The sequence below is a fragment of the Panthera onca genome, chromosome B3 (assembly GCF_046562875.1).
Source record: "Panthera onca isolate mPanOnc1 chromosome B3, mPanOnc1 haplotype 2, whole genome shotgun sequence".
Classification (NCBI taxonomy): domain Eukaryota; kingdom Metazoa; phylum Chordata; class Mammalia; order Carnivora; family Felidae; genus Panthera; species Panthera onca.
In genome coordinates, this window is record NC_138344.1 from 111,410,970 (window position 1) to 111,429,618 (window position 18,649).

Here is an 18,649-nt window from a genome sequence, read left to right on the forward strand (position 1 = left end):
TAGCACATGGTGCAACAATGATTTCTGGAGTAGATTCCTTAAGCCCCTTACCCATTTAGCCCATCCCCTCCTCCCTCAACCCCTCCAGCAACCCTCTGCTTGTTCTCTATATTTAAGAGTCTCTTATGTTTTGTCTTCCTCCTTTTTGTATATTATTTTTGCTTCTCTTCCCTTGTGTTCATCTGTTTTGTATTTTAAATCCCTGATGAGTGAAGTCATATGATATTTGTCTTTCTCTAATTTTGCTCTGCATAATACCCTCTAGTTCCATCCACATAGTTGCAGATGGCAAGATTTCATTCTTTTTGATTGCTGAGTAATTCTCCATTGCATATATATACCACATCTTTATCCACTCATCCATCAATGGACATGTGGGATCTTTCCGTACTTTGGGTATTGTCAATATTGTTATAAACATTGGGGTGCATGTGCTCTTTCAAAACAGCACACCTGTATCCCTTGGATAAATACCTGGTAGTGGAATTGCTGGGTTGTAGGATAGTTCTATTTTTAATTTTTTGAGGAACCTCCATACTGTTTTCCAGAGTGGCTGCACCAGTTTGCATTCCCACCAGTAGTGCAAAAGAGATCCTCTTTCTCCGCATCCTCACCAACATCTGTTGTTGCCTGAGTTGTTGATGTTAGCCATTGTGACAGGTGTGAGGTAGTATCTCATTGTGGTTTTGATTTGTATTTCCCTGATGACGAGTGATATTGAGCATTTTTTCATGTGTCGGTTGGCCATCTGGATGTCTTTGGAGAAGTATATATATTCATGTCTTTTGCCCATTTCTTCACTGGATTATTTGTTTTTTGGGTGTTGAGTTTGTCAGTTCTTTATAGATTTTGGATACTAGTCCTTTATTCCTTTATCTGATATGTTGTTTTCAAGTATCCTCTCCCATTCCACTGGTTGCCTTTTTGTTTTGCCAATTGTTTCCTTCACTGTGCAGAAGATTTTTCTTTTGATAAGGTCCCAGTAGATCATTTTTGCTTTTGTGCCCCTTGCCTCCGGAGATGTGTTGAGTAAGAAGTTTCTGTGGCCGAGGTCAAAGAGGTTTTTGCTTGCTTTCTCCTCGAGGATTTTGATGGCTTTCTGTCTTATGCTTACTTTCATCTATTTTGAGTTTATTTTTGTGTATAGTGTAATAAAGTGTTCCAGGTTCATTTTTCTGCACGTCGCTGTCCTGTTTTCCCAGCACCACTTGCTGAAAAGACTGTCTTTATTCCATTAGATATTTCTTCCTGTTTTGTCAAAGATTAGTTGGCCATACATTTGTGGGCCCATTTCTGGGTTCTCTATTCTGTTTCATAGATCTGAGCATCTGTTTCTGTGTCAGTACCATACTGTCTTGATGATTACAGCTTTGTAATACAGCTTGAAGTCCGGGATTGTGATGCCTCCAGCTTTGGTTTTCTTTTTCAAGATTGCTTTGGCTATTTGGGATCTTTTCTGATTCCACACAAATTTTAGGGTTGTTTTTTCTAGCTCTGTGAAAAATGCTGGTGTTATTTTGATAGCGATTGCCGTTTATTTATTTATTTATTTATTTATTTATTTATCTTGAGAGAGAGTGTGAGCAAGCATGAGCAGTGGAGGGGCAAAGACAGAGGAAGAGAGAGAATCCCAAGCAGGCCCCTCAGCATGTGGCCCAACTCGGGGCTGGAGTCCACTGCAGTGAGATCATGACTTGAGTCAAAATCAAGAGTCTGTCTACTAACTGACTGAGCCACACAGGCACTCATTTGGCTTTCATTTCTTTGCTGCAATATCTTGCTTAGGACAAATGAATTAAAGAATTTCACACATGGGGCAAATCTGTAGCCTGACTTGCAAATCCTTTTTTCCTCCAATCAAACCACTTGTTCCTTTGGTGCTAACATTCACTAAGTTTTCAAGAAGCCATTTTTCTATGGAGAATACATCTTCTTAGTGCCTCATTCCATTAGTGACTCTCTCTCTCTCTCTCTCTCTCTCTCTCTCTCTCTCACACACACACACACACACACTTTGTTCTTACAAAGTTCATTATTGAAAAATAACCTAGTAATACCATTAACTCAGACATCTGTGCTTTCACCCCAAAGCATAACAAACCTCCCACTCAGTATAATTCGTCTGTACACATTTCTTCTAACCTTCATCCATGTTTTCCGTGCATCTTTAAATACTATTTGCTGATCAAGGAATCCATTCTAGTTTGTGACCGTATTCTTTTCCACATCTGTTTCAGCCATTTTTACCATAGAAGGAAGAACACAGAAAAAATATGCATGATCTTTTGCTTCTTCTAAGAAACCCTTAAAGATGCTTCTTAATTGTTGTACACTGACATTTAAAAAAAATAGTGGATTGGGCGTCACCCAACCTAAAATAATGCCAACGCTATTTTAGAAGTTTGTGTCTTCATTCTGAATGCTTACTTTTTGGACATTCTGCTACTCATGGTGACTTCCTACTCACATGCAGCCTAACATTTGAGGCAGATTAATGACAGTGGATGTAAACATGTATTTCAAAGAATCATCGTTTCCATGTTTTTCATTTGGCTGACGTCTCATCAGAAGTGATCAGATCACCACTACTGCACCTCGCAGCATGGCTGACCCAGAGCCCATTTACGTGCTGGGCTCATGGTCAGCTGGGCCATTTCCACATTGTCTGTCCGCATAAATCTTCCAACTGCTATTTCTTGGCAGGAAACTTTTAAAGCCAAGTGTTCATTTTCTGAGAGTTAGTTTAGTTAAAATCGGGTACTATATTCCATCAATGTCCCAACAGGGCATATTTCACACTACACTGAAGTGAAAGATGCCACGTGTAGAGCCCCAATTTATGTCAGCACAAGGTCCATAGGTGACAACCGTGTACACCTTGGCGAATTGTTTATAAAATTCACAGCAGCATGCTTCAGTTCTGCTTCCAAAGCAGAGGTGGGTATATGTAGAATGGACCTGCCTGGAAATAGGAGGAGAAGGGCAAGTGATGGTCACTTGGGATGGTTGAAGCCGATGGGGAGAACATCCTCATCACAGACTCGCCTTCCTGACCCCCGGTATAACCCTTCAGTTTGGCCCTGGGAGATCTGGCTTTGTAGATAGGAGCTCATTTCTTGCCTGTCCAGGTATAATATGGATGTAACCCACATCTGTCTTGTCCTCTCTTTGGCAAACACTCCTATCTCCCCACACACGTTCTTAAACTCTTCCACAGTTCAATACTCTTTTCTTGTAAACAAGACTTGGAGAGAATATTTTTTTTCTCTTGCCCAAAAGCAGATTCAACCTACTCCATCGAGGTGGTAGAGGGCTTTCTCCCTCTCTACAAAAGCAATAAAGCTGACTTTGCTGTCGTTAAGTTTTATAAGGTAGTGCTGACCCTATCACGGACTGTTCTCCTCCAGACTGCTTTACTCATTAACCACAGCTGAGTGTTAACCTTTCCAGACATAAATAATACAGCAGCACCTTGGCCTGAATGGAAGAGGGAATGGCTAAGCCTTTAATTTGTCTTTTTCCCTTGGATACTTGCAAACTTCTTTTTCTTCTTGTGTTTGACAAAATGTCAAAACCGTATTTCTCTTTGTGTTAAGAGATTCTTCATCCAGCCCTGAACCTGTGCTCTCTGCCATTTAACTTTGCAACACGTGTGGTGGGTGACTCAGCCTTGTGACGTGATTTGGCCAGAGAGTTATTAGCAGACACGACCAACAGGCTGCAAATGGGTGTGGACACTGGAGCTTGCTCCCCTGTGCCTCCACAATCACCAGGAGAATGACAAGCTGTGCTAGCCCACAGGTCCCAGGATGAGGCTGAGGTTCTTATGGAACAGAGTACTTCAGTCACTCCAGTTACCACAAACTCATCCAGATTAGCTGACAACTGCTGAGTCTCAGACAGGGAAGTCCAGCCAAGATCAGTGAGTGAAGCCACCTCGCTGACCCCAAGTTGATTCCAGAAGTGAGAGCATAAACACTGGTGAATGCGCCTGGGATTCCGTGGTTCTTGGGTCTGCCCTTCTGTCTAAAGCCTGCCCCGCCCCTGCACTCTGGACCCAGGCAAGCCCTCTTGTCAGGGACCCCTCTCTAATCATCACCCTGACTCCTACTTCCTGAGCCCCTTCTTCCTTATTGGCTCTTTTCTCATCAGCACTGGAATCATCTCATCTCTCCTATCATTTGCTCCTTGTGTCTTATCACCCTCCTCCACTTACCACCTCATCTGCCCTTCCCTTTACAGGTAGAATATTGAAGGAGAAAGTTAGCCCTGTCCCCAGGTTCCACTTCCCACCATCCATTCACTCTGCAATTGCTCTCCTGTCACATTACCAAAACTGCTCCCGCCCAGGCCACTGGAGATCTGCTAGTTATGGAACCATGGACACTTGCCCTCCTTCACCCTTTTTCTCCCTTCTCTCTCCCCCTTCTCCTCTTACCCCTTCACATATTCACTCTGGCATCATATTTTCCTGGTCTCCTACTTCTCTGCTGATCCTCCGGTTGCCTCATGATCCTTAGGCTGGTTCCCTCAGGGTCTGTCCTCAGATCCCCCTCTTTACTCTCTACCTGGGATAATCTCATCCCATTCCCATTGTCTCTGTTACCAACCATAGGCTGGGGGCTCCCACATTTCTAAGTCCTGCCAGTTCCCTGTACCACGCTTGAGAAATGTATGTGTAAGAGTCTGTTGGAGAGCCCAGAGACAAATGTGAGATCTCTACAATTTAACGCAGTGGTGTCCCCTTTAGACTCCCTCTTTCCCCAGTGTCTGCCATGTAAGTGAACACTACATCTCTCCCAGCCAGTAACACAAGCTTTATTTAACCTTAGCTTCTCTCCTGCTTCCTTTTCCCACATTCAACTCATTCTCAAGTCCTGCTAATTATACCCTCCTAACACATCGTCAGTCGTTCACTGCTCTCTATCTCAACGTCAGCTACTTTAGCTCAAGCCACTTTTATCCTTTGACCTGATTGCCTTTCCAGGCTCCTAACTGGCCTCCCATCCTCACCTTTCCTGGCTCTAAGCCATTTCCCATACTGCTACTAACACCATCCTCCTAAAATGAAAATTTGATCACCTCATTCCTCTGCTTAGAAGCTTTCAATGATTTTCCACTGCTGGGAATCACCAAAGTCTCTTTGTGGTCTGGATCCTTGCTTACCTCTCCAGTGTAACCTCTTGACATTCCCTTCCTAAAACTAGTGGAAGCCATAAAGAGCTACTTGCAGGGGCACCTGGGTAAACTCAGTTGGTTAAGTGTCCAACTCTTGATTTTGGCTCAGGTCATGATCTCACGTTCATGGGACTGAGCCCCACATCAGTCTCTGCACTGACAGCACAGAACCTGCTTGGGATTCTCTCTCTCCTCTCTCTGCCCCTCTCTCGCTTGAGCTCTCTCTCAAAATAAATAAATAAACATTAAAAGAAAAGAACTACTTGAAGTTGCTCAAGGACACCCTGTTTTCTCCCTCTTGCAGCTTTTGTACCTCCAGCTCTGCCTGCTTGGAATAACCCACAGCACAGACTTGCACTGGCAGGTCAGGTATGAAGCATCCCTGTATCCCCCACATGTATTGGCACATCACCCCCACCCAGTCTACTACTTACAGTCTCCCCTCTCACTCAGTGGCCTCCTTCCTTGTCCATCAACCGTGTGCAAGTCCTGGAAGCAGGGATTGTGTCTTGTTCATCCCTGCATCCTCAGAATCCACCACATCTGGGAACATAGTAGGTGGTCAATCGACATCGGTTGACTGATTTGACTGAGAAAATAAATTACTTAATTAATATGCACATGAACCACAGACCTCTCAACTGAACGCTCTTCTACCTTGTATACTGTAGAGGGAAGACCTTTCGATTCCTCAAAGATTTCCTCTTCTCACCTATCATCTACAAATGGGTTCTGTCCTTATTCTATTGGTGGTATCTTTAGGTCCTATAAAAATGTCTACAATTCTTTTATGAGATATCTCAGAGCAATACACTTCTTAAGCTTCCCTTGTCTCTAATGGTTGCCATATGGGGACGTGATACACTAATGTTTGCTTCAATAAGCTGAAGTTATTGTTAAAACAAACTGAACCGCCTTCAGCTCACCTCCCATTCTAAAGGGCCCACTAAAATTGATTCTGTGAAATAGGCTTTTAAAAAATATCCTCCTTAAGGACAAAATATAAACAGGGGAGGGCTGTTAGCTCAGAAAACACAAGCCTATTTGGAGACCACGTTTGTTTCACTTGACCACACAGGAGGTGATAACATCACTGTCATAAAGCGGTCTAAACCTGTTTTCATCCACACTAATGGACCCAGAGTTCTCAAAGATTCTGAGAACAAAATGATGCCAGATTCAGCTTTGAATGACTTGGGGAGTGACCCAGCTATGACATGCCCACAATTCATGTGTCTGTGTGATGATGGGGACAGTGCACACAAGGACTATAGTACAAAATTTCTTGTTCATTTGTACCATAAGTTCTCCATACTGATAAACCAGAGTACCACAATTCTGTATCTAAAAGCTTTTCTTAGGATGGCATGAAACCTATGGATTATGCCAATTTATACACAAACACACACATATATTTTATAATATTTGTCATGTAAGCCTTCTGTTTACTATCTTCTAAGACTAAGAACAGTAAATAGCTCCAGACTGACTATTTTCTTGCAATATGACCCATTTGGAGTCATATTGTGAATTGAGGGTTCTAGAATCACCATCAGGAAAGCACTTCAAGACTGGAACTCAGCTTCAATACGGAGAAGAGAGTTTTGACTCTCTAGCTCCTGTTGGTAGAAAGCCTTGGCAGTGGTCATTTGGCTGCGTAGTTACCTTGAATTCTGATTGCTTGTGTCCACTTCCAGGGTGAAATGTATCCTCAGAGGCCTGAAAACATACCCCAGACAGGGAACACAGATGGACGGGCCAAGGAAATGCACCAAATAGACCTGGAAAGGCAGTGGAGGTTCGGAGCTAACACAGCCCCAGGCAAGGTACTGGGAGAACCCAGTATATTACAAACATATAATATAATGTTATCATGATCTATGCCAGACCTTTTGTTTTTGGACTGAGGAAGTAGAGTTCAGTGTCTGCAAAGTTCTGAATGAATGTTTTCTCTCCAGCCATAAAAGTCGTAGGAATGGAGAGAATGACCTCCAACGACTTCAGAAGGTAGTGGAGTGTCCAAACTCTCATGACTATATACTCCTATCAGTTAAAAAAATGTATATTTATTTATTAATAGATTGCAAGCATGTACTACCATACTAACATAATGTGCATGTGATAAAGCATATACAAAAAAAAAAAAGGAAACTAAGCAATGTCTGAGATAAACGTACAGGGCTTCTAACACTTTCTTCCCACGTGATACGAGATTGCCGTTCATGCCTCCTGTTGTGATGAGGGCCGTCTCTGCTAATGGTGAAGAGCTTTAGCTACTCACATGCCAGCCCACAGAGAACAAAAGGAAGATCAAATGAGTGAGAAGTTGGAGAATTCTTCAGAGAGGGGATTATACGTGGAGATGTGGACTTCCATTTCTGGAGATGTACTGGACCAGAAATCCTGATAACCTTTCCACTCCAAACTAAACAAGCAAACAACAATTTTTTAAATTGAATAATTTAAATAATTATTTATGAATAATATGTTTTAAAAATTCAGAACCCTTGGGGCAGTGGAGAAATACTCAGGATATAAAAATAAAGTGGCCATGGAAGACAGCAACTGTCCTTAAGGGTTTCTCGGACCCCTTCATCTATTTCAGTGCCTTGGGTTTCGTGGCCATGCTGTGGGAGACGGGCAGTTGGAATGGCAGGGGTTCCCCACACACTACTCCCTCAGTGGAAGGAAAGAAAATTCTGCTTCACAAGGACACAAACGAGGAAACTTGTCTGAGCCTGCCTTGGCCCTTGGAAAAAGAAAAATCTCTCCCAAATAACTATCCCAACCACAGAACTGTTTCCAGGCAGGTCTGGGGCTTGAATTTGCACTATCTCTGTATACGAAAAAGCATGGAGATTAATTACCAGGAAATTAGTTCAGCCCGATGTTGAAAGCACCCTGGCAGATGGCAGCAGCACAAATGCAAATTCTTTCTGGAAGAACAGAACTGTGTCAGCCCCAGTCTCCTGGGGTTCCCACTGATACAGGCCTGAGAAATGGGCATGCAGAGGAGAGAGAAGGTCAACCAGAGAGTCAAGCAGAGTTTCCCAAAAGAGATGGTATAGAAAATAGGAAGAAGCAGTATTAGAAGAGTAGAGGCTGAGGACTTTCCAGGTTGGAATCACAATAAATCCCAAGCAGGATAACAAAGAAAAAAAATCCACACTTTGACACACTTTTGTAAAATTGCCTTCACCCCGAAGGCAAAGAACAGATCTTAAAAACAGCCAGAGAGGGAACTTGGATCATAGGAACGGCAACTGACAGCCACAAGCCTCTCCAACAGCAACACAGAAGCCAAAAGTAGAGGAAACCCAGCTCCAAAAGGCTGAGAATCAAAAATGGTATACCCTGTGAACATGTCTTTCACGACAATACAGAGAAAGAAAAAACATTTTTCAGACACATGTCAAGAGAATTCGCCACCATGAGAACCTTCCTTCAATAACCTCTAACCTTTGAGCGATCCCTCTCATTCTGAGAACAGTTCTCACAGTGCTGATCCAGACTGGCAGGAGTCGTTTCTACAGGAGAAGATGGTCACTTCCCTTCTGTCCCTCTCGCACTTCCTGTCTCGGTCCCCTGTGCCCAGAGCTACCTGAAAGGGCTGGGTGTATTGCTTCTCTCCCTTCTCTTACCACATTGTTGACATGACATTAAGGAGCCCCCTGAAGGATTGTTCTTTTCCTTTCCTGAATGGGCTGTCTGCACCAGATGTTAGAAATCACATTCCATCCAGAAATCTCCGAAAAGAGGCCCTTTCTGGGCTCCCCACAAGGCAAGGCCAGAAAGGCTTACGGGGTTCACACAAGAAAGAGAAGGCTAACAAGCTTTGTTTTCCAGTCGGCCTGATATTCATCCCCATCAGCAGCGGTTCAGTGTGCTCATCACCAACCTGTCTGGGTGACGCTAACAGCATCGTCAGGTGAAGTGAGAGGGGCACAGTGAAGAAAACACCAGGAGGCATAATTAGAACGAAGCGCTAATAACTCTGCCCATCAAAAAGCCCCTTTCCTTGTGACTCTGGGCGCAGTTCATTAAGCAGCGCTGCCAGCTGGAAAGGAGCAGGCAAACATGGGCCACGGTGAGCCTGTCCTTGTCCTCGAGGCTGAGAGCACCTCCTTGCAGCCCAGCTGCCTAGAGAGCTCGTGGACACAACGTGCAGCTCAAAGCGACTCATGATGTCGGAGCTTGGGACCAGTCCTTAGCACCCCACCATGGGGTGACTCTTCTGAAGTGAATTCGCTCCAGGATGGAGCCCTGCAGGGCAGCAGTAGCCTGCAGAGGTAAGTTTGGCTTTTCTCAGGGAGCCTGAGCATCCAGTACGGCAACACACATCACAGGACAGAGGTTCATGCATAAAAGGTTCAGGCAAACTACAAGTGTCTGACTAATTTTATGATTTCCAAATAACACAGCCATTCTGCCGTCCTTCACAGGGAAGAAAAACTCCGGCATGATTCCTGCCTCATTTGCTTCTTGGAACAAACTTGCTAAAACGGAGATTATTGGCATTCTTACTTTACAGATGGAAGGTGCTGAAGGGGATAGTGAAGGGGTCAATGCCCTGTGGCTGGTAAACTCAGAGCCCTAGTCCTTTCTATGCAAAGACAGAGCTTAGTCCCACAAAGATGGTAGCTCCTAGCCTGAGAGGTTATGCAAGTACATTAAAAAAATCCTATTAGTATTTATGGAGCTCTTCCTTTGTGCTAGGAACACACACAGGGTTTTACATGTGTTAATTCTTTTAATCCTCACAGCCTCCTAGGAAGTAAGCACTATTTTTATTCCTATTTTACAAAATTGGAAAACTAAGGCCCTGAGATGTTAAGTTTCTTGCCCAAGGTCATAGAGCTAGTTACCCCTCCAGAGCCTTTGTTCTTAATCCCTCTTGTGAGTATCACATTCTTTCATCCCTCCTTCCTCTTTCCTCCAGCTCTCTTCTTCCTCTTCTGTCCCTAAATAAGGTACTGGTAGGTACTGAAATGATAAACCAATATAAAGAAAATTTTCAGGGAGCCCGGGTGGCTCAGTAGGTTAAGCGTCCAACTCTTTTTTTTTTTTTTTTTTTTTTTTTTTTTTTATTTATTTTTGGGACAGAGAGAGACAGAGCATGAACGGGGGAGGGGCAGAGAGAGAGGGAGACACAGAATCGGAAACAGGCTCCAGGCTCCGAGCCATCAGCCCAGAGCCTGACGCGGGGCTCGAACTCACGGACCGCGAGATCGTGACCTGGCTGAAGTCGGACGCTTAACCGACTGCGCCACCCAGGCGCCCCAAGTGTCCAACTCTTGATTTCAGCTCAGTCATGATCACATGGTTCATGAGATTGAGCCCTGTATCGAGTCTGCTTGGGATTCTCTCTCTCTCTTTCTCTCTTTGCCCCTCTCCTGCTTGTGCGCACATGCTCTGTTTCTCTTTCTCTCTCAAAAAAGGAAAGGTTTGTTCATTGTTTTTTCTTTCATCACCAGTGCTGTCACCTACTAAGTTCTCAACCTAGATGGCATCTTTGGCCATTTTTTTCTGAGGAGGGAAGGATCAGCATTAAGTGACTTAAACTCAGTCACTCTTGAAGGCACCACGAGCATGAGACCTAACAGGTACTTTGTGACTGTGAATGAAAAGAAGCCTGACTGGCCAGGACTTAACCCAGGTCTTGGCAGTGTTAGCCGGGGCTGGAACTAATGATCCACAACTCCATCTCTGTGACCTAACCTGGGGCTGGCATCCACAATACACCCAGGTGCAGAGCCCCCGCTGGCTGCCCGCAGCCTGGACCAGGTTCTGTCCTGGCAAGGCTAGCAGAGCAAGTCTGCTTGTGCTCTCCTCACTGCACCTCCCCAAAAAGCAGGTGTACAAGTTGGCTGGCCATCAGAGGAGGTGACTGCCCCCCTGGTGTCGCATGTAACGTTTATTAAACTGCAGAGCATCAGAGCTTCATTTGTGACTGGCCAATCCTCAGCAGCCTGCCTTTGTCATCCGTTGTCACTGACTGTGTTTCACTGTCACAGCTTTATTAGGATGCGGTGACACCTTGCCATTGCTCCTTTGTTTGGGCCCATTGACCGGACCATATGTCTGAGGAGTCTCTGCCAATAGATCTATCGTATATTAATTGGCTCTGCTTTGGAATCTGCAAATGTTGCCAGGCTAGTCATGGGTAGAAAAGGTGTCTTCAGGGGCAAAGATATAGAGGAATGGATAGGCCCAAGTTTTTTGGCCCTGAAGTTTATATAATTGTGAGGACCCTCTTTAAGAAAAAGAACACATTATGAATATGAAATTTTGGGGCCCTTGCAAGGCCCTTGGAGGGACCTATGTGAGTGGGATGGGTGTGCTGATAATTAAACTTCATTAGCTTCACGGTAAGAGTATCTCTTGTGTCAGGTGATCCACAGATGGATGGAAGCAAGCCTGCCACATCTGTGGTTGCCATTGGGGTAGACCTCTGCCGTGGCTTGCTTGAGGGTCTATCTATGGAAATCAGTCTTCCTGTTTAGCACTTAGCAAAGGAGAACGCAGGAGAAAGAAAAAGATTCAGTTCCCAACACAACTTCACGAAAGAAGAAAGTCAATTGCTCCACCTAACAGAGCATAAGCCACAGAGAGAGTAGAGAAAACAGAAGTGTCCAGAGAGTGAAACAATCTCTCTCTGGGCCCCTAAAACTCATCAAGAAATGAATCAACACTATTTTGGAAGGAGGAAGAGAGGCTGAAGTAAAGAACTAAAATATTGTTCACTCATCCCACTAACGAGTCTTACTGTTGTCAGTAGGTAGAGTCATCTCTATGTTGGCTATTTGCTATTTGTTCCCCATCTGCTGCCCCCTTATATTGCTTTCATTCACTGTCTGCTCATCTCTACTTTGCTGTTAGCCCAAAAAGCTACCAGTATGGGTTGCATCGCCCAGGCTCCCTGGCCCTCTGGCCTACAGTTGGTCTTGGCCATTGGGAAGCACCAGCAGGAGACCAGAGGTGAGAGGAAAGAGAGACTGGGGTATTTCTTTCCTGTTTCTCCCTGCTTCAGTGTCATAGTTCTGGCAGGGGCTGAGCCATTATGCCTCCATGATTACAGTTCTCATGGGCTCTGGTCACAGGCCTAGAGGCAACAACGACTTCCCACTGTTAGTGTCTAGGTGCCTCAACATACAAAGGACTGTCAGCTTGTCCAACTGAGGCCTCTTATGACTTTCTTTCATAGAATGAGAAGGAGGAGGAAAGAAAGAGGGACGCACAGAAACAGGGTAACAGGCAGAGAGTAAGATAAATAAAGAGAGAAACATACCTGAAATGATTAAATGAGAACTCTTTTTATTTGCTAAAGTCAGCTTGGCCATTCCCAGTCAGCATTTCTGAAGGATCTTTGAAATAGAACCTAATGTAAAATGTTGATGATTTGTAAAAGCTGCGGGGATTCTTATGTGGAAATAAAGGGGAAGAAGATCACACTTGGTCTTGAAAGGAGATCTGTTGTTTTGAAGTTGGAAGTTGCGCTAAGGGTGGCCTTTTGGCAGAAACATTTCTCTCAAGTCTTTAGAAAGTGATGAAGGGTAAATAATAAAGATTCCATCTTCCTTTGGCTGCTGGTGGGTCAGAACCGTTTGGGCTAGAAGAGCCTGCTGGAGAGCTGAGATCTTAGCCACTGTAACCTCAATTAGTCACGGAGCTTGAACAAATTCCTAAACTCCAGTGATTCCATTTCCTTTCCTGTGAGATGGGATTGATGATGCCTATTACTTCCTCAGTGATGCTTCATGAATGGAAACTCGCATAAATATCACACTGTACAAGTGCAAAGAGGACTAGTTCTTTTAGTAAACTGATGATACTTGGTCCAAAAACAGAGATTATTTTAAGTGTTACAACCATACAGGTTTTCCATGTTGGAGATTATAGCAATGAGAGTCCTAGCAAGAAACAAAATACAATGAGGACACTCATTAAACAAAAAGCCTTCTTACAAAGGTGTGGTCAGGGAAACAGCAAGGCATGTTGAAACACCCAGAGACTACAAAGAGTGGGAAGCCATTACTACTTCTAGGCTTCTGACCAGAACCCAGTGAGAGCTAAAGCCATGGAGGTAGGGTCACTCAGGGTCACTTTCAATAAGAAACTCAGCCCTACTTCAAAAAAAGAGGGTAAGAGGTGAAAAATGCCACCATAAATCTCTTGGTTGTTTTCTCTTAAGTCTATTTTGGAAGTAAGTGAACGTATCTATTATAAATCAACTAACTTAACAGGTAAACATTGTTACTGACATCACAGAGTTTGTTAACTTTTATTCCAGAATAAATTGTCAAGGCTTCCTTAAATAACAAACATTTGGCTTATTGAAGAATATATACTCATTTAAAGGGGTTTCTGACTTGCCTTTTTTTTTTTTTTTTTTGAAACTTAAACATGTCGATGGCTAGATAAACATATCTGAAAAGTAGCCTTGGCCCACAGCTTCCTTACTGACCAGTAGTTCTTCTCTTTGGTGGTGGGTTCATCTGCCCCCTGACCACTAACCCAATATCTATTCTCCACTTTATCTCTTAAGAAGGGAGGCCCAGTGACCCAACTGGAGTTCCAGGGTTGTTGATTCAGCTCAGAGGTTGGATAGAAGCTTGTGGTTCTTCTATATAGAAACTTTCTCTTGTCTGCTTCATAATCCCTCTCTCACTACACATGCCCATAGAGAAAGGCTCAATAACTTTGTCCAGGAACTTTCATGGAGGACAAAGCCCTTCACATTGGCCATAGGGTCCCTGAGGCCTGTCTGTGCACTGAGCTTTTTCCACAATGAGAAATAGATTCTCAAAAACTGCATCTAAAAATATAACTTGCTATTGATTATCTTCCTGCATCAGGGAAGGCCAAAAGACATCAAAATCTTACGACCAAGAGAAATCCAATGAGCAGATGCCCTTTGCTCTGGGCCATTAGTTTCTTTCACCCTGCTTAGGGATTCTGTAAATCACCAAAAACAAGGAGAGTAAATACAAGGCGAGGGTGAGGCTAACTATAGAAGGGCCACTCAACCCACCATACTCCTGATCTGTCAGTATCTTTACAACTCCATGCCTTGTGCAGGATGCCTGAGTGAAAATCTTTCCCCAGGCTAAAATTCTATACCTGCTAGGAAGTCAGATGATGAAAACAAATGGGAAAATAATTGAGCTGGGGCTGTATTTGAGCTGCAAAATTTCAGAGATGAGTTCCCTCAGCCTAACTTGATATGAAGAATACAACTTTATTACACAGCATCTATGACTCTGTATCTAAAAATTCTTTCAGAGCATATTTATTTGTGGTTTGGACAATTTGAGAGTTTCAGGCCAAGGAGACACTAATGTCTTTAGCTGAGATTTGGAATGAACTGGAAGTCCAATGAAACACAGATATAGTCTTCATGAAGGGGTCTACATGAATCCTGCTGTCTCAGCTTCAGGACCTCCTACACTGGAACCTACCTTGACTATCCTTTTGGTTTCCCATTCTCTGCTATGGTTTGGCTTGTCTTCCCTCTGGCTCAGGCTACACTTGTCTGAACTTCCCTCCGGCCTTCCCAGTTCAGGTCATTCAGACTCCATGAAACTTGGAGATAGTTTAGGAACTGCCTTACTGCTGTCCTTCTCAGTGAACATAAAGCCAAGCCATCTGCTGCAAATGAGGGAATGGAAACTACAAACAGGGACAGGGTAGAGAAATTGAGGCAACTGATAAAGGATTAAATTAGTCATAAGAAAGTTTCAGGTGTTAAGGGGTTGGCATCGCTCATGCATAAGGATGGCCCTACAATGGGCGTTCATAGGAACCACTAAACAGCAGACCTTGAGGAAGGGGTAGTTGGATTGGATTTTTTAAGTTGGGATTGTCAAGATGCTGATTATCAGTGGAAAGATGACGCTCACTGGGCAGAGGAGAGGATTGGGAAGAGTGTTTGTGAAGTAACTACCAATGAAAAACATAATGGTCCAAAAGGAGGGATTGTCAGAAAGCACCAATGGACTAGAAGGCCCAGCAGAGTCAGAGAACTAGAAGTCTTGAGGGATGGAAAAATGTGTCTTGTGAGACTGGTAACATGTGAGAGAAATAGGAAGACAGCCAGGAGTGAAAATTCCAAATTTCAGGCAGCACGAAGGGAGAGGGAGGAGGTGGCTTGGTTTAGGGTGTGGCCATGGCAATTGGTGGACGAGGGGAGGGAGGGGTCTGGACTGGGGTGATCGGTGGCCAGTCCTTGTGGACCTTGAGGTCAATTAGCCTAATGGCAGGGACAGATCTTTCCAGAGAACATGGAGCTGGTAAATAGCAGTGACTAGAGCCCAGGCCTCTGGGCTCCCTTCTTTTGTGTGCCCTGCATTAATAAGCACTGCCCACCCTTCCTGCTAACATTGGCACCAGCTCACAGTGGAGAAAGCTGTAGGAAGCCCCACTTAAGTCTCAAATTCCAGGTGTCAGGATGGCAGCCCCTTCCCTGTTCAGGAAGACCCTGGGGTGCATCTCTCTCCATGAGGTTGAGAATCCTGACTCCTGATCCACCTTCTCATTCCGGATTAAGTCCTTAAAAGTACCTACCTAGAGGTTAGCCTGGAAAAAATGATGAAATGGACATTTTCTTTTTTTTTTTTTAGATGAGGTTCTTTGTTCTTTTCTCCTGGTTAGATCTTGTCTCCTCCATGACCCTGTGTCTGAGCTAGAGATGTCACAAGTGCCAGTCCTCAAGCAACACGGAATCAGAATCTCAGCATTCTGCTTAGTTCCAAGTGGACATTCCTGGCATCCAATCAAAGTGCTCATTTTCTGGTGCATGTTCAAAAGTCAATACCACCATCAAAAACAGAATTTAAAAAATTGGGACAATGTTTTGTTTTGTTTTAACGGAATTCTCCTCTTAAAAATGAAAATCTAGCTACCAAGAAATGGCTACCAGCCAGGAGAAAGGGACACTGTGATCCTCTGTAAGTCACACTACCTCCCTGGGCTTTCTCATCTTGAAATATCTGAGGTCTCCTCCAGCTTTAAACATGTGAATAGACTTAAATTGTTAAATAGCTTTCATGGACCCCAAAAGAAAAAGAAAAAGTCTGGTTTAGTTGTCGTTGTCATTTTTTTTTTTAAGAGACGCTGAGAGAAATCCTGCACCAGTGTTGTTCCTATTCACCTCATCATTTCCTTTTCTTTCATTGCATCTCACATCTCGGCAGAGAGTTTATCTTTACTCTATTTCCAAAATCTCCCATATTATTCTCATGGTGTCTGTTTGACTCTATTTACTGTATTGAAGTTTGGAATACTGTTTTCTTGAAAGATAACACCCAAAGCCAAATTCTTATAAAAGACTGTCGCTTCGGTTTGAAGAACAGAAATGAGTTAGCAGTAAAGATAAGGCCCTCCCTTCACGTTAAGACCAAAGAATTCTGAAATCTTTAAGAAGCCCAATTATTAACTGCATACTTCACTGACGATGCCAAAATAGATACATTATACTTTACAGTAAAGAAATATCACCCCTAGCAAAAGGCAGGGACAAAAAGTCCATTTAATCATCACTTATACAAGAACTTGGAGTCCCAGCATGACTTATCCCTTATCGCTTCAAACATTACGTCATTTATTCCCAGCTCTGTTTAACTCCCTTGTGTTGGATGTCTTCCTTTACTGAAATTGATCTTTGTTAATACCAGGCATAATGTGTTCTTCATTTCTTAAAGGAAACCGATGGACTCTTGCCATGACAGGGGATAACTGGAAATCTATATACTCCGGACACCGATTCCCCATCAATACACTGAAATGTCTTTTCTTTAAAAATAACAGCCCTGCATGAATGTGATCACTTTCCCAAATTAGTGTAATTGATGCACCCTGAGACCTTAATGATTCAGAAAGTGCATACTCGAGGGATATTTAAATAGCTATTTTGTAGGGAGATAAAATATGGGCCAATTCACCGAACACGCATTCCTTCAGTTTAGGAAACACTCAGAGCTCGGCTGAGGGCTGGCCAATGTGTCAGGAGGGCTGCTGTTAAATGACAAAGAGGGCAAATGATTTTGTACTTGCATTATCTCATCCTTTTCTAGGCCTTCAGTGAAGGATGTGCAAGACTGTGCATTTGAGGACGTGACAATTATTACAGCAGGGATTATTAAAGCAACTATTACCAAAATGGAGATAAGACTCAGTTTTCTAGTCTGCAAATTTGGGATGATAATAATTTTTACTTCCTGGGGGTTGTTTGCTGATTTGAATCTAAATGAAGTGCCAAAGCATTATTGGGTCTGTAAAATAGCTCTGAGATTCCTTGGAACTTTTTCCTATGGCACCCTTTCTCTCTCCAGTGCAGTAGTGCTGTCTCCATGGAGGCTGTTCTGGAAATGCTGAATACATGAATACACGAATGAGTAAGCTCCTCCACCAACATCTTACAGGCATGCTCCCGCTGTAAGCCAGGAGGAATTGGCTGTGCTACTTCCTGCTAAAAGGTAGCAAGTATACCTCACTCATCATTTCTAAGCCCTTGGCAGACATAAATAATCAATCACAGCATTCTTCCCAAATGTGGCCTTCAAGCCATTTCTCAAGACAGCGTTCCAGGCAGCCATTACTGATTGTTCAGAGCTGACATCAGAGAGAAAAATCCATCTGAAATCTCTGAGGCTATCCAGATCATTGTCAGGGCGGAAAAGCTCACCCTGAACTGATGTTTGGGCCATTGATTGATCACAGCTTCCGTCCTAGATTGTCAGGACTGCTCTCAATACTACCTCATTGCCCTGTGGGTGGGGAAGGTAGGAAACTTAAGTCTGTCCAAGGGAAGAGGAGCTTGCTTTCAGCCGAAGGGCCCTGCAGAAGGACTTATCTGATTTGCCTTCACCTGGTGGTCCTGGACCCCACCTAGCCCACTTTCCTTCTCAAGTAAAGCAGCCCACTGTCAACTACCTACAGTCTCTGGGCTTTATGCTCGTGGTCCAGAAATCCCCCAGAAGTTAACCAGTTTAATAACAAGCCCCGCTCTTGCACTTCACTTGTGTGTCCATCACCCTTCTTGGTATGTGTTGCTTCTGACCTTATTTGGCCGTGACCCTTGCCCAAGACATCGCTCCTCGCTGCTCAAATTCTCACCTGAATCCCTAACCTCCTGATGCCTTCTTGTCTACTCCCAGTCATCTGGATACTTGTCTGCAGTTCTGGTGACTCCTGGCAAACATCAGGCACATTATGCTGGATGCTTTTCAAGGATGTCAGCCTCTACTAAAGAAAGATCCAACACTTTCTCCCTGCTTTTCTTGGTGCCAGCTTCCTTAAATCCATTACCTAATTTAATTTTCAAAACACAGGCAGGAGGTTAATACAGCATCATTATAACCTATTTGGGACTAGAAATTTAGAGACAGTAAATAATGTGCCTGAGGTCACAGAGCTGGGATTCAAGATCTGACTCCAGAATCTGGACACTGCCTCCTGAATTAATGCATGCATG

The 18,649-nt window shown here is 43.8% G+C and overlaps 1 long non-coding RNA gene across 1 annotated transcript; it reads right to left on the reverse strand.

Moving 5' to 3' along the window:
• Nucleotides 1-1,487: 1,487 nt before the first annotated feature.
• On the reverse strand, nucleotides 1,488-15,866 carry LOC132669997 (uncharacterized). The gene is made up of 4 exons (XR_009606354.3): nucleotides 15,742-15,866; nucleotides 6,844-6,959; nucleotides 5,613-5,721; nucleotides 1,488-2,962 (listed from the first exon to the last, which is right to left on the reverse strand). It is a non-coding gene; the product is annotated as an uncharacterized LOC132669997 (long non-coding RNA).
• Between the last annotated feature and the right edge of the window lie 2,783 nt (nucleotides 15,867-18,649).